Raw genomic sequence first — 6,335 nt, forward strand, 5'->3', positions numbered from 1 at the left:
TCCTAGCTTCGGGGTAGACCTGTTGTCCCAGGCCCCTTGGGGTAGACCTGATGTCCTAGGCTTCGGGGTAGACCTGATGTCTTAGGCTTCCGGGGTAGACCTGTTGTCCCGGGCCGCCGGGGTAGACCTGTTGTCCCAGGCTTCGGGGTAGGCCTGATGGCCGAGGCCCCTAGGGTAGACCTGTTGTCCCGGGCCGCCGGGCTAGACTGTTGTCCCGGGCCTCCGGGGTAGACCTGTTGTCCAGGCCCCTTGGGGTAGACCTGATGTCCCGGGCCCCTTGGGGTAGACCTGTTGTCCCGGGCCGCCGGGGTAGACCTGATGTCCTGCGCTTCCGGGGTAGACCTGATAGCCCAGGCCCCTTGGGGTAGACCTTTTGTCCCAGGCCCTGGGGGTAGACCTGTTGTCCCCGGGCGGGCCCTCGCCTACGGCAGCCCGGCCCTTGGCTAGACCTGTTGTCCCAGGCCCCTAGGGTAGACCTGTTGTCCCAGGCTCTTGGCTAGACCTGTTGTCCCGGGCCGGCCTTGGCCTACGGCAAGCCTAGCAAGCGGCAAAAGGATGCAGACAGCGCCGGGGAGGCTGATGGGGGAGGGCGGGGCGCCCCCAGGCTGCGCTTGCCACAGAGCGGGCAGGGCCAGGGGCCGGGGCAGGGCCAGGGAGAGAGGGCACGCCAGAGCGTGAATGCCTATGGGCGGGCCGGCGGGCGGCTGCGCGCGCGCGGGTGGCAGGGGGGGCCGGGTGGAGGTGGCTGGGGAGGGGTTGGCGAGGGGGCGGGGATGGTTGGCCGCGCCTTCCTTTCACGCGCAGCGGTGTGGTAGCCTGCAGGCGTGGCCGTGCGTTAGGGTTAGGGTTAGGGTTAGTTGGGGGGGGGGGGGGGGGGGTTAGGGTTAGGGTTAGGGTTAGGGTTAGTGGGGGGGGGGGTTAGGGTTAGGGTTAGGGTTAGGGTTAGGGTTAGGGTTAGTGGGGGGGGGTTAGGGGGTTAGGGTTAGGGTTAGGGTTAGGGTTAGTGGGGGGGGGTTAGGGGGTTAGGGTTAGGGTTAGGGTTAGTGGGGGGGGGGTTAGGGTTAGGGTTAGGGTTAGGGTTAGGGTTAGGGTTAGGGTTAGTGGGGGGCGGGGGGAGTTAGGGTTAGTGTTAGGGTTAGGGTTAGTCGGGGGCGGGGGGAGTTAGGGTTAGGGTTAGGGTTAGTTGGGGGGGGGGGTGCGTGTCACTGTTTCTGTCTCTGTGCGGACCAGGGCCGGTGGCTTCGTGCCGGCCCCGGGCGCCTCGGCACCGAGTCCCCACGGCCCCCTAGAGTCACGTCGAGGGCCCAAGACCTCTGCGGACCGTGAAACAACCCGCCCGAAAGCTACACACAGCGCCTGTGTGCTGGCGGCGGTGCCGGCGGCCGCCGTCGCCTCTACCGGCGGGCGGGGCGGGGCGGGGCGGGGAGGGGAGGGGCGCGGCGGGGCGAGCCGCATCGGGGCCAGGGGGGCCGGCCTGGGTAGGTTCCACCCCAGGAGGGCGTGGCGGGCCAGGGCGGGGGGTGGGTGGTGGGGGCGCTGTTTGGCCAGGTCAGCGTGTCAGCAGGCAGAGCACCGGCCTCGGCTTGCCCGTCGGCTCGGCTGGGGGCGCTTCCGATACGAAAGAAAAAGAAATCAAATGGGTCAATTTTTGGGTTGGTTTGCTTTCCCGGATAAGTTTCTCGTTCCAAGCAAATAGAAGAGCCATTCTTTCAGGAAAGGAGAAAAGAAAAAGGGGCGGGGCGGGGGGGGGGCCCGGGGGGGTGGGGGACAACCCAAGAAAACCCAAATCCAAACCACAAGCCCCCCAACCCCCCCAAAAAAAACAACCTCAAAAATCAGGATCAGAGAAAGCCAAAGCAACTGGAAAAAACCCCCAAAAAACCCCCAAAACAGCCCCCCCCCCCCCCCCCCCCAGAAAAACAAAACAAAACAAAATACCAAAGCAAACCCAAACCAAATCCCCCCAAAGAACAACAACAAAAAAATGGAAAACATGTCATGGTCTTGAAAGGGGGGGGTGGGGTTGGGGTTCATTGTGTGGGACGGGGGGTCGATCGAGCCATCTGGCTCCGGGGTGTTATGAGGCTGTGAGCTTCGCCCGGCTCCGGGGTCGCTGGGCACGGCGAGGTGCCCGGGCGGCGGGCGACAACAGGGGGACAGCAGGTCTACCATGGATCCGAGCCGGACCCGGCTCATCAGGTCTACCCCGGCGGCGGCTGGGGACATCAGGTCTACCCCGGCTGCGGCCGGGGACATCAGGTCTACCCCGGCTGCGGCCGGGGACATCAGGTCTACCCCGGCTCCGGTCGGGGACATCAGGTCTACCCCGGCTCCGCCCGGGGACATCAGGTCTACCCCGGCTGCGGCCGGGGACAACAGGTCTACCCCGGCTCCGGTCGGGGACATCAGGTCTACCCCGGCTCCGGCCGGGGACATCAGGTCTACCCCGGCTCCGCCCGGGGACATCAGGTCTACCCCCGCTGCGGCCGGGGACATCAGGTCTACCCCGGCTGCGGCCGGGGACATCAGGTCTACCCCGGCTCCGGCCGGGGACAACAGGTCTACCTCCGCTGCGGCCGGGGACATCAGGTCTACCCCCGCTGCGGCCGGGGACATCAGGTCTACCCCGGCTCCGGTCGGGGACATCAGGTCTACCCCGGCTCCGCCTGGGGACATCAGGTCTACCCCGGCTGCGGCCGGGGACAACAGGTCTACCCCGGCTCCGGCCGGGGACATCAGGTCTACCCCGGCTCCGCCCGGGGACATCAGGTCTACCCCGGCTCCGCCCGGGGACATCAGGTCTACCCCGGCTCCGGCCGGGGACATCAGGTCTACCCCGGCTGCGGCCGGGGACAACAGGTCTACCCCGGCTCCGGTCGGGGACAACAGGTCTACCTCCGCTGTGGCCGGGGACATCAGGTCTACCCCGGCTCCGGTCGGGGACATCAGGTCTACCCCGGCTCCGGCCGGGGACATCAGGTCTACCCCGGCTGCGGCCGGGGACATCAGGTCTACCCCGGCTGCGGCCGGGGACATCAGGTCTACCCCGGCTCCGGCCGGGGACAACAGGTCTACCCCGGCTCCGGTCGGGGACATCAGGTCTACCCCGGCTCCGGCCGTGGACATCAGGTCTACCCCGGCTCCGGCCGTGGACATCAGGTCTACCCCGGCTCCGGTCGGGGACATCAGGTCTACCCCCGCTGCGGCCGGGGACATCAGGTCTACCCCGGCTCCGCCCGGGGACATCAGGTCTACCCCGGCTGCGGCCGGGGACATCAGGTCTACCCCGGCTGCGGCCGGGGACAACAGGTCTACCCCGGCTCCGGTCGGGGACATCAGGTCTACCCCGGCTCCGGCCGGGGACAACAGGTCTACCTCCGCTGCGGCCGGGGACATCAGGTCTACCCCGGCTCCGGTCGGGGACAACAGGTCTACCCCGGCTCCGCCGGGGACATCAGGTCTACCCCGGCTCCGGCCGGGGACATCAGGTCTACCCCGGCTCCGCCCGGGGACATCAGGTCTACCCCCGCTGCGGCCGGGGACATCAGGTCTACCCCGGCTGCGGCCGGGGACATCAGGTCTACCCCGGCTCCGGCCGGGGACAACAGGTCTACCTCCGCTGCGGCCGGGGACATCAGGTCTACCCCCGCTGCGGCCGGGGACATCAGGTCTACCCCGGCTCCGGTCGGGGACATCAGGTCTACCCCGGCTCCGCCTGGGGACATCAGGTCTACCCCGGCTGCGGCCGGGGACAACAGGTCTACCCCGGCTCCGGCCGGGGACATCAGGTCTACCCCGGCTCCGCCCGGGGACATCAGGTCTACCCCGGCTCCGCCCGGGGACATCAGGTCTACCCCGGCTCCGGCCGGGGACATCAGGTCTACCCCGGCTGCGGCCGGGGACAACAGGTCTACCCCGGCTCCGGTCGGGGACAACAGGTCTACCTCCGCTGTGGCCGGGGACATCAGGTCTACCCCGGCTCCGGTCGGGGACATCAGGTCTACCCCGGCTCCGGCCGGGGACATCAGGTCTACCCCGGCTGCGGCCGGGGACATCAGGTCTACCCCGGCTGCGGCCGGGGACATCAGGTCTACCCCGGCTCCGGCCGGGGACAACAGGTCTACCCCGGCTCCGGTCGGGGACATCAGGTCTACCCCGGCTCCGGCCGTGGACATCAGGTCTACCCCGGCTCCGGCCGTGGACATCAGGTCTACCCCGTCTGCGGCCGGGGACATCAGGTCTACCCCGGCTCCGGCCGGGGACATCAGGTCTACCCCGGCTCCGCCCGGGGACAACAGGTCTACCCCGGCTCCGGCCGGGGACATCAGGTCTACCCCGGCTCCGGTCGGGGACATCAGGTCTACCCCCGCTGCGGCCGGGGACATCAGGTCTACCCCGGCTCCGCCCGGGGACATCAGGTCTACCCCGGCTGCGGCCGGGGACATCAGGTCTACCCCGGCTGCGGCCGGGGACAACAGGTCTACCCCGGCTCCGGTCGGGGACATCAGGTCTACCCCGGCTCCGGCCGGGGACAACAGGTCTACCTCCGCTGCGGCCGGGGACATCAGGTCTACCCCGGCTCCGGTCGGGGACAACAGGTCTACCCCGGCTCCGGCCGGGGACATCAGGTCTACCCCGGCTGCGGCCGGGGACATCAGGTCTACCCCGGCTCCGGCCGGGGACAACAGGTCTACCCCGGCTGCGGCCGGGGACATCAGGTCTACCCCGGCTCCGGTCGGGGACATCAGGTCTACCCCGGCTCCGGCCGGGGACAACAGGTCTACCTCCGCTCTACCCCGGCTGCGGCCGGGACATCAGGTCTACCCCGGCTGCGGCCGGGGACATCAGGTCTACCCCGGCTCCGGTCGGGGACATCAGGTCTACCCCCGGCTCCGGTCGGGGACATCAGGTCTACCCCGGCTCCGGCCGGGGACATCAGGTCTACCCCGGCTCCCGCCCGGGGACAACAGGTCTACCCCGGCTCCGGTCGGGGACATCAGGTCTACCTCGCTCCGGGGGTCCGCCGGGGGCCGGCCTTGCCCCCTGGTGGCGGGCGCCGGCCGGGGACATCAGGTCTACCTCGCTCCGGCGGGACTTAGTGCAATTTCGGCGCCGGCCGGGTAGACCTGTTGTCCCGGCCGTCTGCGGAAGTTCACCAAGGGGTCGCTGTTGTCGGCCGCCTCCGGCTGCGTCATGGTAGGAGGCGGCCTGCGTTGGCGCCCCTCCCCGGTCGAGCTGCATTGGTCCTCTTGGAGGCCTGGCCGGCTTTGGACTCGTCTGTCCGTCTTATGGGAGCGAGGTGACGGGCCGCATCCCCGCAGGTTGACCCCCGTACCTGCGTCCGAGGCGGAGCGGAGCGGCCGCGCGTGCGGTCGCCAGGGCCAAGCGAGTGCCGCCTAGCCGGGACGAAGCGCGCGTTGCCTTTGTGTCCCGGCTCCGTCCTTCCCAGGGAAAAGTGGGTCCAGTTGGCGAGGCGAGAGAGAAGGGGGCCGCGCGAAAGAGCCGGATCCGCGGAGGCGAGAGAGAAGGGCCGCGCAAGAGCGGATCCGGAGAAGGCCGAGAGAGAGAGCAAGAAGGGGGCGAAAGACGATCGAGAAAGCTGCTCGCCGGCCCCGAGGCGGGGAGAGAGAGCCGAGAGAGCGAGAGCGAGCCCAGAGAGAGAGTTGCCGAGAGAGAAGAGAGAGAGTGAGAGTTGAGCGAGAGAGAGAGAAAGAGAAGCCGCGAGCAGCGTGTCCCGCTCCGGCCGGCTTCTGCCGGTCGATTGGCCACGGGGGGGGGCGGCCCCCCCCGGGCACCGGTGGCGGGCGAGGCGGCGGCGCCTCGTCCCTTTTCTGCCCGGCCTTAAGCCGGGGGCCCGCTCGGCAGGGCGCGGTTTTGGGCCCGTCGGTCCGCCTCGGCGGGGTGGCGGCGGTGCTCGGCCCGCGTTGGAGAAGCCGTCCCCCCTCCCTCGGCCTTAAGCCGGGGGGACCCGCCTTGTGCGGGCAGAATTTTTGGGCCTAGTTCTTTTTTTTTTTTTTTTTTTTGAACTTGCCGGGCCCGGCACCCGACGGAGAGCCCCCCCGGACTGGTCCCTGGGCGAGGCGGCGGCGCCTCGCCTACCTCGGTCGTGGCCGGATCGACTGAGCCGCTTGTGCCGGGCGGGGCCGGCTTTGCCGCTTTGCCGGGTCGGTTGCTTTCGGTTGAGGCGGGCGGAGTGTGGGGGGCACCCGCCCAGGCCTCCTCCGCGGGCCTTCTTTCTTTTTCTCTGGCGGCCCTAAGCCGCGGCACTGAGGAGCGTTGCGACGACAGCGCGAGGCGGGATGCCGGTGAGTCAGTGGTGGGGAGGCAGTTGAGGC

The sequence above is a fragment of the Agelaius phoeniceus genome, unplaced genomic scaffold (genome assembly GCF_051311805.1).
Source record: "Agelaius phoeniceus isolate bAgePho1 unplaced genomic scaffold, bAgePho1.hap1 Scaffold_108, whole genome shotgun sequence".
NCBI classification, from domain to species: domain Eukaryota; kingdom Metazoa; phylum Chordata; class Aves; order Passeriformes; family Icteridae; genus Agelaius; species Agelaius phoeniceus.